At 37.0% G+C, this 17,173-nt stretch overlaps 1 pseudogene; it reads left to right on the forward strand.

The window, feature by feature from the left end:
* The first annotated feature begins 201 nt into the window (after positions 1–201).
* Positions 202–2,570, forward strand: LOC103008920 (developmentally-regulated GTP-binding protein 1-like; annotated as a pseudogene).
* The last annotated feature ends 14,603 nt before the right edge of the window (positions 2,571–17,173 follow it).

The raw sequence follows: 17,173 nt of genomic DNA on the forward strand, positions 1-17,173 counted from the left end.
ACAGTTTATGAAACCTTCCATATTGAATTTTATTATATTCAGTATATCATTCCTCCCTCAAACATGTGATCACTATAAATTATTATGAAAGATGAAGAGTCATGGACTCTGACATGCATGGCATGAGCATAGGGAAGGGCCAAGGAATGGTCCCATGTAGCACTTCGGATCTTCAGGCCCCCTACCCTCAGACGGGGCCCAATGTCTGCTTCTGGGGCAGGGCTGGACCTGCCACCAGTCCTGGAGCGGGTATGGAGGCTGCTCTGTCCCCTCAAGCTCTTCTCACAGCCCAGTCCTTCAGGCCCCCAGTGCTTTCAGCTGCAACCTGGCATTTGGACAGAACTGGCTTCCCTCCAGGGTGGGGCCTCAGACTCAGAAGCTATCCATCCTCTGGAATCGGTCTCTTTCTAATTCCTTCTTGTAAAAGAGCTTGACCTCCCAGCTCACCAGACCTTTGGCCTTGTGTGGATGTGTGTATACATACATGTGTACTGTAGAACCAAAACAAAAATGGAATCACTTTTGTTGGGGACAAAATGGAGTTGGCTAATGCGTTCACATTAACGAAAAAAAATGAAGCTTAACCTTACCTAACATTAGCTACAGGAATTTACAGCTCTTCTCAGAAATTAGCAGAGGACGCCAGCCAATCCGCAGATGCCAAATCTGTTCACACCATTTTTGGAATTCCTTGTTCCTGACTCAGCTACTCTGAGCCAAATAAGGAAGAAGGCCACCAGGCCGCAGCTGAAAAAGACAAATTCCGCATTTACCCCTTTAGTCCTTACTAGTCCCTTGTGTTATTTCACGTTCTTTTTTTTTTTTCATTTCCTTTGTAATATCAATGCCTTTGTTACTAGTTTCTAAGAACTCATTTATGACTAAGGATGTTAACCATTTGTCATACAATGCAAATGAAATGCTGTTTTATTGCCATCAATTTACTACGGTGTTCTGTATTTTGGTTATGTATTAAAATATAATCATGTAGTGTTTAAAAACAAACAAACAGAACACCTTTAGTCAATAACTAACAGGAAACTTATTGCTCCCGCAGCCTTGGGTTTCCCGGTTTTGCAGGTCGTAAGCCTTGCAAACAAACTCATCTTTCTGCTTTGTTTTACTCAGTGTGCAGAATTTGGTTTTTGAAAATACATACCTGTGTGCACATAGGGGCCAGAACAGAGGTCCAAACTCACTGACGCAGTCCAGGACCCAAAAAAGAAATGACAGAAAACCTTCCTCCAAAAACGGGGATATGGGAAAGGCGTCGGCGAGGAGACCTTTCCGCGCGCTGTACTGTCGCGGTGAATAGGAGACGCACACCCTGAACTTTCGCGAGAAGTAGGAAGTACCGCGCCTGCGCACTGCAGTAGCTCCTGCTGGCTTTGGCAGGTTCGCTGGCGGGTATGTGACAGAGGCGGTCAGTGTGGAGGCCACTGCACCCCCGGGGACTCGCCACTAGGAGCAGCACCTTAGCCAACACCTCGGAGATCGAAGCCGAGATGGCTCGGACTAAAAGAACAAGACCACAGCACACCACTTAGGGCTGCTTAAGGCTCGCTCTGCTAAGCTTCGCGGAGAACTCATTACTCCAACAGGTGGTGGTGCTGGTGAGCCAGAAGGTTTTGTTGCAGCCAAGACAGGTGGTGCTCGAATTGGGTTTGTGGGCTTTCTAACTATGAGGAAGTCAGCCCAGCTCAGTAACTTGGCAGGGGTATATTCCGAGGTGGCAGCCTGAATTCACTACTCTGACCACTGTGCCCCGTGTCATCAGATACAAAGGGGCCAAGATCCAGCTCCTGGATCTCCCAGGTATCATTGAGGGTGCCAAGGATGGGAGAAGCAGAGGCCGTCAAGTCATTGCAGTAGCCCGAACATGTAACTTGATCCTGGTTGTTCTGCATGTCCTGAACTGTTGAGACATAAGAAGATAATTGAAAACGAGCTGGAAGGCTTTGGCATTCACTTGAGCAACAAACCCTCTAATATTGGTTTTAAGAAGAAGATAAGGGACGCATTCATCTCAAAGCCACTTGCCCTCACAGTGAGCTGGATGCTGAAACTGTGAAGAGCTTTCTGGCTGAGTACAAAATTCGTAATGCCGATGGGACCGTCGCAATACCACAGCTAATGACTTCATTGAAGTGGTGGAAGGAAACAGAGTTTATATCTCCCGCTATCTATGTGTTAGTTAAATAAGATTGATCAGATCTACACTGAGAAATTGCGTATCGTCTATAAGATGCCTCATTGTACCCGTCTCTGCCCATCACTGCTGGAATTTTGATGACTTGTTGGAAAATATCTGGGAGTATCTGAAACTAGTGAGGACTTAGACCAGACGCAAAGGCCAGTTCCCAGATTACACATCCCCAGTGCTGTGCTGCCTTACCCCAGAACCACGGTGGAGGATTTCTGCTGAAAATTCACGAAAATCGTATCAAAGAATTTAAATACGTTCCAGTCTGTGGTTTCTCTGTGAAACACAAAAAAATGGTTAAAGCCATATGTTGGGGGATGAGGATGTCATTCAGACACTGAAACCTTCCCCTTTCTCCATCTGCTAGGCCAACCCCTGCAGCTTTCCAAATGACTGAGCATCCTGCCCCAAACCCCTTCTGGCTTTGGATGAAGATTCATAGGAGGGAGATGGAGGCACCCCAACTGGCACTTCACTTGTCTTCATGTCACCTTGTACTTTGAACTGCATAAAGGACCAGGTAGGAAAAAAAAATGACCACATTCTTGTCTTCATGTCACCTTGTACTTTGAACTGCATAAAGGACCAGGTAGGAAAAAAAAATGACCACATTCTTGTCTTCATGTCACCTTGTACTTTGAACTGCATAAAGGACCAGGTAGGAAAAAAAAATGACCACATTCTTGTCTTCATGTCACCTTGTACTTTGAACTGCATAAAGGACCAGGTAGGAAAAAAAAATGACCACATTCATTAGGATTTATTTGTTTATTTATTTATTTATTATTTATCTATTTGGGAATTCATAATTAAGGTGGTCATAGGATCATAAACATTTTTGAAATCTGGTTCAGGGCATGAGTATGCAAATCTGCAAATATGTAAACAAGGACACCTTTGCCTGAGGTGAGGCTAATGAATATTTAATGAATTCTTGAGTGACATAACTTTTCAGTGACAGTGCTTGATCTGCTTTTCATGCTTGCATATAGGACACATCAGTAATTATTTAAACTTTTATCTTTCATCATTTAATTAATGGAAATAAAGACAAACCTGAATATATTCTATTATTGAAGAAAATGACAAAATATTATAACTACCGAAGAGAAAAAAAATTTGTGAAAGCTCATTTTAGACCAATTTTGTTGTATTTTAAAATATCTGTATTTACAGAAATATGTTAAGATAAATATAAGCTTTATAGCAACCCAAATATTTCCTGTTCATTTATGAGCATGATCGATAGGAGCTGCTACAAAACAGAAGAAAAGGTAAATCCTTAAAATATTCAATTCTAGAATGTGTTCATGACCTTTTGTGCCTTGTGCCACGTGATGAATTATTCATAGAACATTGATAACAGTGTGACATACAGTCTTATACACAGGGGATCAAATCATTGAGCTGGGAGAGGAAGATTGTAATTCTGCTTTTGGCTCTGCCATTACCTGTTTGACCCTGTCCAGTTTATTCCTTCATTCATTCATTCATTTATTCGACTCAACAAAATTTTAGGAAACTTCTCCCATGTGCTTTGCACTCTACCCAGCAATGATCCCATTGATATAGCAATTACCAAAATGTCCCCAGCTTCATAAAGCTTACAGTACAGTCATTTAACCTCCATTCAAGTCATTTGCTTTCTAGTCAAGACACATAATTTTTTTGGTCTCAAGTGTTCTTATTTATGAAATGAAAGAATTGGGTATTTGTAATACCCTATCAAAGACTCCTGAGTCTTCATCAAACATGCTTTCAGTCATGTTCTCCATAATGATTGTAGGTTGTCCTGAGTTATGCATACCATGTTGCAAAATTCTTATGTGACCACTAGCAACTGTTCCTTGAGCCAATTGACATTTTTGCTGTATGGTACATCAAATACTACCACGATATTCACATGAACAATGCATGTGTCCATCCCATAATCATGACCTCTTTAAGTTCCACTCCTAACTCAGAGCGTTCCAATCAGTGTGAATGGACTATGGGAGTGTGAGATGATAGCAATTCCCTCCAGCTATAGAGGAGTATGATAAGGGTGTGGTAGGCTAGAGCACCTGGCTTGTGGGCTTCTAAAGCAAACAACCCTATCTATTGCCTTTTATGTATTGTATATGTATATCATTTTCTAGGTATACCATGATGTAAAAGAAATTGGGAATTATTACTCTAACCAATCAAGTTATAAAGTAAAAAATGCAAATATTACAATGTAGGTAAAGAAAAAAGTAAATTATAAGAGCAGAAGAAAATTAGGAAATAGGCACGGTCAAGTTCTAAAAAGTCTTTTAGAGCACCAAAACTAATTTAATATTATCTGCATAAAATTGGAACCAACAGATTTTAGGCTATCTCAGAGAATATAATACTATACAGGAATATGACATCGAATCTAAAGTAAAGGAGTAAGCAATGTCTTTGGTCAAAAGTCTCAAGCTATAAATTAATCATTTCAGTTTATGAGGTGGTGTCCCCTTCCCCTTTATTTAATATGTTTATAAATAATCATTCTCTAAAAGGGCTATACATAACCTCTATGTTTGTAAAGTTAAATAATATATACTACCAAATCTAAATCCTGTGATTATGTCCCTGGAACCCTAAGGGATAATTATTATTAAAGCTTTCTTATTCTGACTTAAATATAAGTAAATAAATTAGATCAAAGCCCTGATTTCTATAAGAACTCCTGTTGGTTCTTGTAGAAATACCATCCCTCAAGGTTCTCAAATCTGTCAACCTCCCCATTCACACAGCCACTGCCTGAAGTCTAGCTTTCATGTCTGTCATCCAGTCCCCCTCCCCATTGTTTCCAGAATGCTTCTCTGTCCTCTGCAAGATGTTTTGAAGGATCCACTTCATCCATAGAATTGGTTTTCACAGAAGGAGGAATACACAACCTACTGTAATCTCAAATTGTTTTAGGAGGGATTTGTATGTTTTTCAAGTGGATTTTCTTTAAAGCTAAATAACACTGGTCAGCTGAGTAAAGTCAGAGTTCCCTGATATGGCACCCAAGGTCCTTCTTGATATGCCTTCAGCATTTCTCTTTAGTCTCGTCTCCCACCGTCCGTATTGCAAATAATTCTAAACTGTCTACGGTTTCCCCCAAATATTGGTGCATCAAATACTGGTGTATTTAAACATGCCTTTCTTTTACCTGTAATATCCTCCATCTCCACTTGTCCCATCCTTCAATTACACTTCTCTGATCTTCACAAAGTTTATCACTCCTCACTCTGTACATGTTTTAACATCTGCTGCTCTTACAACACAGAGATAAAAGTATGCTTATGTCCATCTTATCTGCTAGATAGGATCTTTTTGAGTATAGACATTGTGGATTCTATCTTATTCAACCAGCATAAGGCCAAGCATATTAAGTACACAATAAATATCTATTAAATTCAAGGAAAATCTTTCCCATAAAGTTTGTCATGATATTCTCTGAAGCTTTAGAAGTCAAATTATAATTGAGGGTCCTTGAAAGATAATATAATATCAACCTTGAAAAAATATTTTCAACTCCTTACAAAATTTATAACATATAAATTCAGTGTAGTGAAGAAGAGATTTGAGGTTATAATGCCTATATTCAAAATTCCTTATTCATGTCAGCAATGACTATGAAGCAGGCAGTGTGCTAGGTACTGAGATTGAAAGATGAATAAGAAAGGGTCACTAGAACCCTCAGTTCAAAAATATATCTGATTATCTATATTCATGAAGCCTACTCAGACTTTTCTCAAATACTCATGAAAATAAAGGGAAAAAATAATGGCTTGACATCATCAGTTACTAAGATTAATAACAATCAATACCAGTTTCTGGAAGGAAATGAATGTGAACTGGTAATTTTCAATGTTTTAGTTAATATTATACCGTGCCTTTGTTTCACAGTATACACTCAGCCTGCAGTAACATAGCATATGACTCAAGATTCTGAGAAACATTATTTTAGATCCAAATTCTATACCTAGCATAACAGGGAAGCCATGTCCAAAGGGAATTCCTGACAGTGCTAGCTTATATTATCTTTTTAAAAAGAAAACAGTGTAAAGAGAGATTCTTGTTCCCAATATTTTCCAGAAAAAACAAGTGTCAGTATTTCTTCGGAATGCGCTAACATGGGTCATATGCCAATTTCAGAATCAATCACTGTGGCCAAGAGAATAAATGAGGTAATTGGCCAGACTTAGGTTATATCTGTGTGCCTGCAGGGAGAGCAGTAAGGGCCAGAGGTCATCCACACCTAAACCACACAGACTGAGAGTGGGCTCAAGTCAATGGTATAAAAAGAAAGAGAAAAAAGATGCTGAAAATTGAAACAATGCAAGCCCCTTCTAGAATAAGAAGAGAGAAAACCTCCAAGTCAGTATTAATCTATGTTCTCCCTTCAGCATTATTCCTCCCTAAGAATTGGAAAACTCTTGTGGTACCAGGTACAGTAGATAGGGAAAATAGTGTCTTATAATAGTTATAAAAACAGGTTTAACCTCACAGACGCCATGGAAAGGCCTTGGAAACTCCCAGGGATCCATGAACCGCATTTTGAGAGCCACTGCTATGGATAATGCTTCTCAAATTTTGATGTCTGTATTAATCTCTTGCGAATTCTGATAAACTGTAGATTGTGATTTAGTTGGTCTGGGATGGGGCCGAAGACTCTTCATTTCTAACAAGCTTCCAGGCAATATTAATATGCTGCTGGTCCATGAATCACTCTTTGAGTTGCAAAACTTAAACAGTAAGGACATAATCAATTCACATGAAATCCGGAGACAGAGAATTCATGATTGGTTTACCCTGTTGTTTTCTCTCTCTATATCTTTCTCTTTCTCTACACTGCCATCCACAATGTCAGTTTTGTTCTAAGACTGATTTCACCCTTAATCGTGGGATGTCTTGTAAGAAGCATTTGAGCTTTATCCTTCCTCACTTATGTCCACCTGGTGAGAGCACTTCCCACCCTCAATGAACAAAAGACTTGAGCTCATGTTCCTGACCTCTTAAAGCAGTTCCTGCAGCCAGAGAAAATGCCATGTGTGATTGGTTCAGAGCTGGGATACATGAGTCCTTCACTGTTTTGGGAGGAGATGGTTTATCCTAATTAACTGAAAAGTGAAATGGTGAGGTATAACATTGAGCCAACAAATTCTACTTCAATTTAGCATAAAAAATAAAGGGATGAATTGTATGATGTAAACATTAGGGAAAATGAAAAATAAATATGGAAATTACAACACCAAAAAAGAAGGAATAGGAAGGATGAAGAAACAACAGTTTTGAAGAAATAGATAATAATTAATTCCTGTTAATAAAGTGCTGGAAAATGAAGAAGCAATGATTAAACTAATGGAGTTAGAACCTTTTTAATATTTAAGAAAAATGGGGTATAAAAATGCTCCAGTCAAAAAATCAGGAAAAGAGGGGAAATCACAGAAAATAAAAAATAAAAAGAGATGAGTGAGATTTATCTATTATAAACACAGACTTTCACATTACATTAAGATATTTTGCATAACAGAAACTTTGTAAATAAAGCAACAGAAAGAGAGGGAACATGAAAAGAATAAAATGAAAATGTATGGCCAGTGTCACTGTCATAAACATATGTATGTAAACATATACCTATAGTCATGAACATGTATATATGTAAGTATATATAGTCATAAAAATGTATATGTGTACAATGTTTCAGAAATGAAACATAAACACAAAGTAATGAGTGGGTTGAATCTGCAGTGATGCTGGGTATTCAAGCTAAAGCAGAAGGTGAGAGTAGGAAACATAATTCCTGTGGGATATGGGAAAATTAAAATTTTCCACAATATATCTGGTAGCTAGAGTTAACAGAAAGGAAGATGAGAGGAAAGACTGCTGGAACTTGAGTCTGGACCTTTAAAAAAGGTCCAGAAAAGTTTGTGATTTTTTTACAAAGAGCCAAATAGTAAATATCTTAGGTTTTGTGGGTCTCTGTCACATATTCTTTCTTCTGTTTTTGAACAAACCTTTAAAAACATAAAAATCATCCTTAGCTCAAAGGCCATGCAAAACAGCCTGAAATTGGCCTGCCAGCAGCAGTTTCTGACCCTGCTTTATAAGAAGCTGTCAGCCTAGAAGAGGTGAGAGGATGGAGAAGCAGCCATGTGACCAGATACTAAGCCAAGTTGCCCCCATCCTGGAGGATGAATCTGCACTAACTCCAATATTTGTCACATCACTTCTAGTTTCCCATCCAGCATCCCCACTCCCCTTCTTTCTTACTAAGATGTCCACAATTTTCCTCAGCTAAAAAATATCCAATTAAAATAACTTGCCTTCTAAAATATAATATTAAACAAAAAATAAAATTACTTGCCTTCTCAGACTCCCTTGGAGGTAAAATAGTCACACACATATCACTGGCCAAGAAGATATATGGAAAGGGCTTAGTGGAATTTCCAGCAATTTTTAGACAGGTATAAGTATAGCAGACATGCTCCACTGACCTTCGCTCTTCTCACTTCCCTTTCATCCTCAATATCAAAAATGCATGTAGGTACAAGAGCTCTCTGGAGTCTTTGAGGATGAAAATCACATGGTAACAATGGGGAAACTGAGGACTGGAGGAAGCTTGGACATATATGATATCAGGGATAACCTGCATCCAGAATTTCTCTTTTGTGAGAAAAAAAAAAAAAGATCTTTATTTGACGAAACCATTGCAGCTGGCATGATCCATTGACCTTTTCTCTTTCCACTGATTCTGTTACAAAAGCCAAAAGCAATAATAACTGATGCATCATTGCAATGCGGGTAGGGTGGGTTGAAACATTGTTATGAGACATTAGTAGGCTCTGGTCTGAAGCAAAGATCCAGGCAAAAGTAATAATAGTTTTCTGAATCCTCCAAAAGGAAAAGTGCAATTAAAAGAGGGAGAAGGGGATGAGAGGGACATATAGGTAGGGAAAGGGAGGAAAGGAGAGAAGAGCCTCAAAATGCAATCAAACTAGTCAGCATACAAAACTTAGAATGCTCATGAAGAAAGTCAGCCATCAGAATAAAAATCAGAACATGGATTTACTATATATTTTATTAGAAAAATCAGATAATAACTTTAAAAATAACAGTGTTTAGCTATTCACAGACGTAAATGAAGACATAATATCCATGAAATGCAAATACAACTTTTGAAATGAGAAAAAGCAGAAATGACACAAAGATGTTCCAAAATGACATATAGTATGATAACACAGTTGTGAAAACACACAAGGTGATATATTCATTGTAAATAAGTACATGAGAAGTAATGGTATGAATTATGTATAGGACTGATAAATTCAAGTGAGTTGCTATGTCTGGGAGAAGGGGAGAAAGGAAAATGTGATTGACAAATTGACAAATGGTCTATTGAGGTTTCAGTAGTATGTTATATGTTACTTCCCTTAAAAAATTTTAAATCAAGAATAGAGGAATGTTTAGAATTGATAGAGCTGGCTCAAGCATACTTGAGAGTAAAGTTTTCTGTATATTTCAAATATATAAGTTACTATAATGGTGGATACATGTCATTGTACATTTTTCCAAACCTATAGAATGTGCAACACCAAGAGTGAACCATAATTTAAATAAACTATGGACTTTGGGTGATTATGTGTCAGTGTAGGTTTATCAGTTGTAATAAATGTTCCGCTCTGCTGGGGGATGTTGATAATAGGGGAGGCTGTGCCTGAGTCGGGGCAGGGCATAAATGGGAAATCTCTCAATCTTCCTCTCAATTTTACTGTGTACCTAAAACTGCTCTAAAACAGTAAAGTCGGGCTTCCCTGGTGGCGCAGTGGTTGAGAGTCTGCCTGCCAATGCAGGGGACACGGGTTCGAGCCCTGGTCTGGGAGAATCCCACATGCCGCGGAGCAACTAGGCCCGTGAGCCACAATTACTGAGCCTGCGCGCCTGGTGATTGTGCTCCGCAACAAGAGAGGCCGCGATAGTGAGAGGCCCGCGCACCGCGATGAAGAGTGGCCCCCGCTTGCCGCAACTAGAGAAAGCCCTCGCACAGAAACGAAGACCCAACACAGCCAAAAATAAATAAATAAATAAATTTAAAACAATAAAGCCTTTAAATATATGTGATATTTTAAAAGAAAAGATATTCTAGGATAAAAAACAAATAAAAGGCAATATCTATATTGCTTTTTCACAATATTTACATCAGAAAAATAGAATTAAAAGTAAAACACATCAAAATAAATGAAATATATTTTATGTTGATATAGGGATTAATACCCCAAAAGAATACAGTAGTCACAAATGTGGATATACTTAACAACCTAGCTTCAAAAACTTGTTGAAAAAAGTGGTGGCACTACAGACAGAAATTGAAAATCCCACAATAACAGTGGGAGAATTTAACACACTGCTCAGACGTGAACAAACCAAGTAAACAAAACTAAATGAGGATACAGATTTCTTGAGTAATATGAATAATAAAATATTATCATAAATGTGTAGAAATCTGCAAGTAAAAGCAGGATTAACATATACATATAGACATTTATATTTTTAGACATCGACCATGTATTTGGTCTTAAAAATTGCCACATGATTAATGAATATGAAAAGATATTTGATCTCCATAGTAATTTACAAATCTCAGAAATGCATATTAAAATAACAATGATATCGTCAAGTGCTAGAAAGATTATGAAGAAATGGGTACTTTTACTCACTGGTGATAGGAGTGGAGAATTATAAAAAAGCAACTTTGCAATGCATTTTAACAGTGTCTGTTATAACTAAAATGTACACATTCCGTGATTATTCAGTTAAACTTTTAGGTATTTATATTAACAAAAACTTTTGCATCCACATAATGAGATATTTGTTGCAGCATAGGAAAAAATAAGCAAGTTTACTAACATTTTCACTGGTAGAGAAATTGTAAATAAAATACAATATATACAACAGTTTTAAAAATGAGTTAGATCTACACAGAGCATGGACTTAACCCAAAATATATTGTGTGAGAAGAGCATGACCAAATTATAGGTATAAACCCCTTATTGTAAACATGCATTAAGTAAATGATTCTATATATTTTCTCTAGTATATCACAACAGGTGCATTCATAACATTCATTACATCTGGGAAGGAAGTAGATGACCAAGTAGGTTATAAAATTTCCACTTTTCTCGTTTTTAAGAGTATATTCATGCCATAACCTATGGTTAAATCCATTTTTACATCGATATCTAAGACATACTCCTGCCTAAATAGTTGACCCTGAATCTAATCAAGTCTTTAGAGCCAACTGCCAATTACAGGAAATATAAGACAAAAAAGAACAAGTTAAATGAACCACAAAGAAACAAACAAAAATCCAGAATCCAGTTGCTAAAAGCAACTGATTCCGTTTTTACAACAAGCCAATGGAATAAAAGGAGAAAAAGGGTGGGTGGGAGTTGGGGGAAGTAGGGTAGTGGGAAGAACTGATCTAGATTTTTCAAGAATCTTAAGAAACAACATTAATTTGACATATTCCTGTTAATTGAAACAAATAAGAGTAAAAAGACATTTTAGTGAGTCATGGAAATTTGAATATGGATAGTAGCAACAATAACAAAAGGGATAGATAAGGCAAATGTGATAAATCTTGATCAATGTAGAGTTTTACATAATAAAAACTTTTAAATTGTACTGAATGTCTAAAACAAAACTTGAATAAAGAATTTCATGTTCCTAGCTACAAAAGTAAGATATAAAGATGTTGATTCTTTCCACAATAATCCCATTCCTGTAAATATCCCAAAGGACTCTTTATCAAACTTGACAAAAATGATAGTAATTTTTTTTCTGAAAGAATACTATAATGGAAGAATATAATAAAGTAATATAAATGGAAGAAAATAACAGATAATTTTGAAAACCACATCAAATAATAACAATCTTAAACTTCCAGATATTAGAAAATTATAGTAAATAAACTGTAAAGGGCATACATATAGAGAAACATTAATGGAACAGATAGAAAGTACAGAAACAGATTTCCTTAGTATTTTTCTAAAGTGGCATTTCTAATTCTCAGTATAAGATTGGATGATTAAACAAATCTTTTTGTAATAACTGGTCAAATTGTTAAGAAATGGTTAAGTTAAATCCCTTTCTTATACTATTTAGAGAACCAAATTCCAAAGACTTTCCAGTAAATTAAAAATACCCCCAAAATCTAGACATTACAAACAGAGGAAATTTAATACGGAGAATTGGTTTTTCCTATGCTGAAAAGCCATAAAGGTAATGCAAAGCGTAGCAGAAGCGGGAAGCTTTTATTACTCCTTTGTGATTGAAGGACAAAGGGTAGTAGCAGTATTACCAGGGCCCAGGATCAAATATAAAGGAGAAAAATACCAAGAAAATTTTGTTGTGTTAACTAAAACAACAATTTTAAACTTTCATATAGCAAAAATTATAAAAATAATTTAAGAGCAATAAAATGGGGGGAAATGTGTGCAGCATATACAATGAATTTAATATACAAGTAACTTTAAAGATAATTTGCAGAAGAAGAAATGTAAATAACATTTTTAATGTTCAACTTTATGTACTAGAAATAAAATAAGCCAAATGAAACCAAAGTTTAACCTTTAGTAGCTTGATAAATATCTAGCTGATTTAAAATCAATAAGCAAAAAAAAAAAAAAAAAAGGAGAGAGAATGTAGACCATATGTTATTTTTGCAATAGTAGATGTACTTTTAGTTTTAAGGTTATAAATATATTTACTCCTAGCACAATATTGAAAGGGGTAAACTTCAAGCCCACTTTGTAAATATTACATTTGTGAAAACATTTGTGAAAATAGCACCTAATGTATAAAGATAGTTATAGTTGTTGTATAAGCATATGAATGGACTGGGGGAATATCTTTAATAAGCGAAAGAAAATATCAAATAAAATTATAATTCTAAGGGTTAGATAAAAAGGTTTTGAAGAATTTTCAGCTTAGTTGGAATTCTTACCATGTAAAAGTTCTAAACCTGTGCCTGTTGTGAAAAGCAAAATATGTTTTTATGTTGTTTAAAATACTCTACCAATCAGAGTTCTTGACTGTAAACAAGAGAGTCGAGCTCTGGCCAACCTAAAGAGAGGAGGAATTTGTAAAAGGACTTAGAGATAGCCCCCAGAATCTGTTGGTATGCAGATAAGCAAGCTTGGAAAATAAGTAAAATCATGAGCGATCAAGGAGCATAGCAACTGGTTGCTTGGTGCCTTGCTGCTGCTCACTGCTACGACCGAACATTCACTTCTGTACCATTGGCCTCACAAGTACACAGCCAATACTCACGGTGTCACCTTCTTTGCCTCATAACCTCAAAGTTAAGTATCTTTATCTGTAGCATGAATACAGTGGAGCTAGATCTGAAGCCTGTGCTTAATTGCCAGGGAGCCAGGAGTAGGACTATTTACTCCACTTTAATTTCTATGAATAAAGCCTTGCTTTCTATCTAGTTTCGAATCCTCCCAAATTGAAAAGGTATTTGAATGCTGGGTAGCCAAATATGGAAAATACTCAATGAAATTCACACCTTTGACTTCCCGATGTACCCAATATACATACATGCTCTCCTAGACAAAGTCTCAACAGTTCCTACCTCCAGTTCTAGATTCAGTTTTTCTAGGTGATGCCTATGCGTTTTTAGTACTTTCGGGATAGTGATTAGAAAGCTTTCAGGATAGTGATCATATCTTCATTCCCAAGATCTAAACCATTAGTGGTTTTGCTTTAGAGGGTTGCAGTAGTCTTTCCTTAACTCCTATCATTGGTCATTGCAAGTACCATGAAGGCCTCCCAGGGAATTAGATGAGTTTTGTCCATACTCCTCCCTGTTTCTACTATTTTCTCTTAATAGCCTAGGTCAACACTTCAGCAGTAGTAACATTCTTCTTTTTACTGTATGTACAATGGCACCAGTAAGTCTATTTAATCCAAATACGTAAATATTCTATTGAGCAATGATGGAAGCTGTCTGGTGTAATTAACCTGCCACTAGGTAGCTGGTTGGACCACTAAAATATGGTGCTTTTTAAGAGCCCATACAGTATCCTGATCTGCCATAAGCTATTTGAGCACCATTGGACCTGTTGGGTCATAAGGGCTAAGAAGTAGAACTGCTTACGCAGTACACTTCTCCTGGTCCTGGTCCCACTAAAGGTGAGTAACCTTTCAAATCACCTGTTATATAATTTAGGTGAGCACACACACACATATGGTAAACTAGAAGCCCTATTAACCCATCTCCACTTTTTACCTACTTGCTCTTATATACACATATAATTTTGTGCCCAATAGTTGAGTTGTTATCTGCTTGCCAAAATTCCATTGTATTTGTTCCAATACCTGTTTGTGTATGTTGTCTTTCTATCTAAAATTGCTTAAGTTAATCAACTATTATGTAAACTAGTGAAATATGAATATGAAAAGAAAGTTGATTCTTTAAAAACTAAGTTGAATGTATGGAAAGACTCAGCAAAATTAAATTCTTTAAAATTATGATCAAGTAGGTACAAAACAACAATAAAAAGTAGGGAAAATCTATATGTCTGTAAAGATCCAAGCACTTAAATTTTTTTGCAAGTGCTTTGAAGTTCTCAGCTAGTTTAAAAGGTTTAACTTGAATGTGATTATTAAAAAAGCACAGTAGTAATCTAAGCAGAGAAAAAAAAAAGCCTTTCTTTACACAAAGGAAGCTTTTGTCCTATATCAAAATATTGATAACTGTACTTTTTATATTTATTTATTGAATTTTTGCCTTTTTGAATTACACAAAGCTATATTCTGTCATCAAAATAACAAGTGATCTAACAAGTATTATTCCTCTTTCGTACAGTAAGTGATACATGATGAAGCAACTTACCCTTTGGAGAGGACATCTATCCTGTTCATTGGTCCCCCAGAAGCTCCACTGAGCTTGCAGAAACATTTTCATGGGATTTATTTCCTACCCTTTGTTATGTACTTGTCCTACATGGGCATTGAAGGCACAAGCAACACCTGGCTTTCCCTGTTTTGTTAGTGGGCCATCAGTGGGCCAAAGTGATAATCTATGGGATGATGAGATAATCAAGATTCCTATAGGCTCTGGCTCCATTTGGCACGAATCCTTAAGATAAGACTGTGAATTTCTATTACTGTCTCTTCTTATTGTAAACAAACTCTTCCTGGAGTTTTTAGCTACATTGGGCAAGACAAAACATCATTTCCAAGGTTAAATTCTGCTTACCATTTAGCAGAGGTGGTAATAATTTCTTCAATAAGGATTTGAATAAGGACAATTTGATAAGCAAGTGACTACACTTGTGATAACCCATTAACATCCTCCAAAATGTACCCACCTTCTGCACATGCCAAGCCAGATGGTGAAATAAGGATATGATAAGAATCACCAAAATTGCAATTTACAATTATTGATACTACTTCTAATATATTGTTTTTGCAAAGAAAAGCTCTAGGATCCTCCCTCGCTCCACACTGTCCCTTTCTCCTTAAGTCAGGGAACCAATGTGAGGAGTTTGTCAGTTGCTGAATGTGTCTGCTATTGCCCCTCGAGATTCACTTTCCATCCTTTCCCACCCTGATCTCTGTCCCAGGAGGCTGACCTGTATGAATTACATCATGGACTTCTGAGTCCTCTGATGTATGGTTAGTTTTAGGCAGCAAGGATCCTTTGCAGGGGAGTGAAGTCAGTGTACTTCTTTTCCTATTTCCCCTTCAGTGAGTTAAAGTCATGCTAGCTGGATCCCTTGATAGAAAGTTGCTGTTCTCAAGGCAGCCATGTCTGAATTCCTATCTTCAGTTTCTGATGACCTTTCCCTCCACTTATACCTTTGGGCCTAGGGATGGTATTAACCACACTGTTGCTAGCCTTAGTTTCCCTCACTATCCTATGTGGCCTTTTTCCATCCTTCCTATGCCTTTGAAATTAGCCCCTTTGTTTAAAAAACAAACTAACAAATAAATAAATTAAAATATCTAGAGGTATCCTAATTTGAGTGTTCTGTTTGCTCTTGGGACTCAAAAAATTCAGTGCATGTATAATCCACTCAACCACCCATTCCCCCCAAAAAAGCAGAGAAATGGGTTCTGCATTCTACTAGGTTTAACATATATTTGGACTAAGGTCAATACTCACTTTGTTGCCTTACCTCTACAGTCTCCTACTGAAAATCTCTGTGGCATTCCTGCTCATTTGGGATAAAATCAAGTGTCCAATGTCACCAAAGATTCTGAGTATTTTTCTTTCCCCACCATTTCCCTGGATATGGCCACAGGTCCCTGTGTGGAAGGCTAGGAGGGAAACTCATAATACATACTTGTTATTATTGCAACATCCCCTTTATTAAAGGAGCTGCCCATTTATTTCAGTTACGATTCCATCATTAATTAGCTACCACCAACAGTTTGTAAGCTAGGTAATCCTAACTGTTACATACGTGCTGCTTTCTTTTGGGCCACCCATACCTACTTTGCCTCTGTTGGTTAACTATTTCTCTTTGTTCTTCACAACCTGGTGGTACTGAAATTCTCATAGAAATTAGGGAGTCCTTTTCATCTGCAGTGTCTCTCGTGGAGACAAAAATCTACCGTTTTGCTGATTTTTGCTTCACTCTTTTGTCCAGAACTAACCTATGGTAGCTTTGATATTTAGCTGGTTGATTTTTTTTTTAACATCTTTATTGGAGTATAATTGCTTTACAATGGTGTGTTAGTTTCTGCTTTATAACAAAGTGAATGAGTTATACATATACATATGTCCCCATATCTCTTCCCTCTTGCATCTCCCTCCCTCCCACCCTCCCTATCCCACCCCTCTAGGTGGTCACAAAGCACAGAGCTGATCTCCCTGTGCTATGTGGCTGCTTCCTACTAGATAGATAGTAAAATAGCTATCTATTTTACATTTGGTAGGGTATACATGTCCATGCC

Source organism: Balaenoptera acutorostrata, chromosome 7, assembly GCF_949987535.1.
Source record: "Balaenoptera acutorostrata chromosome 7, mBalAcu1.1, whole genome shotgun sequence".
Classification (NCBI taxonomy): domain Eukaryota; kingdom Metazoa; phylum Chordata; class Mammalia; order Artiodactyla; family Balaenopteridae; genus Balaenoptera; species Balaenoptera acutorostrata.